The sequence below is a fragment of the Toxoplasma gondii genome (assembly GCF_000006565.2).
Source record: "Toxoplasma gondii ME49 unplaced genomic scaffold asmbl.810, whole genome shotgun sequence".
NCBI classification, from domain to species: domain Eukaryota; phylum Apicomplexa; class Conoidasida; order Eucoccidiorida; family Sarcocystidae; genus Toxoplasma; species Toxoplasma gondii.
This window is the reverse complement of record NW_017383471.1, coordinates 1-1,051: the sequence shown is the minus strand read 5'-3', so window position 1 is coordinate 1,051 and position 1,051 is coordinate 1. Positions and strand designations below refer to the sequence as shown.

The 1,051-nt window shown below is 46.8% G+C and overlaps 1 non-coding gene across 1 annotated transcript; it reads right to left on the bottom strand.

The window, feature by feature from the left end:
* On the bottom strand, window positions 1–1,051 carry TGME49_460170 (the record flags this gene model as incomplete). The annotated part of the gene is made up of 1 exon (XR_001974361.1): window positions 1–1,051. It is a non-coding gene; the product is annotated as a 28S ribosomal RNA (ribosomal RNA).

Here is a 1,051-nt window from a genome sequence, read left to right as displayed (position 1 = left end):
CATTCGCTTACCTGATAAAACTAACAAACTTCCAGCTATCCTGAGAGAACTTTCGAAAGAAACCAGCTACTAGATGGTTCGATAAGTCTTCGCCCCCTATACCCAAGTTTGACGAACGATTTGCACGTCAGTATCGCTATGGACCCTCCATCAGGGGTTTCTCCCCGACTTCACATTTTACTCAGGCATAGTACAGCATACTATCGGTCGGGTCGTCACAGCAGATATGCTACAACCCAAACCTCTCTCAGAGATCGTGGTCGGTCGTAGGTGCGAAGAATGGCAAAGCCAAAATCTCCCTACTCTCACTTTCATTGCGCATACAGGAGTAAAACCCGCATACTCGCACATATGTTAGACTCCTTGGTCCGTGTTTCAAGACGGGTCGGTTGGAACCGATTAAGCCAGCATCACAGAAACCGAGTACTCGAAAGTGGAGCTCGGAAACAGGAACACTCCTCAGCCACAAGGAAAAGGAAAGAACAAAGATATAACGGTCCACAAGGAACCTACCTTCTTTGAACGAAATCAATTCCGAGTAGCTGATGCTGACCTCTCCAAAAAGATGAACCGGAAATACATCAAGAAACCAAAGCCTAAACCTGGTGAGAGAGAGAAGGCAAAGGGATAGATGGCAAACCGGCGGCACTTCTTGGAATCAAAAAGGTCCCAATCGCTTCCTTTTCAGCAATTTCAGGCACTTTTAACTCTCTTTCCAAAGAACTTTTCATCTTTCCCTCACGGTACTTGTTTGCTATCGGTCTCGCGCCAGTACTTAGCTTTATGTGAAACCTACCACACATTTTGCGCTCAAATCCCGATGAACGCGACTCTATAAAAGCGTACCGTACGTGGAACAAAAAACGCAGGGGAAGGACGGGATTCTCACCCTCTATGATGTTCTTTCCCAAGAAACTTAACCCTGCGCTTCCACTGGTAACGCCTCTCGAGGCTACAAGTCAACAGCTCGGAAAGAGCAGTTGATTTCCACTTTGAGCTGATCCGGTTCACTCGCCGTTACTAAGGGATCATAGGTATTTTCTTCTCCTCC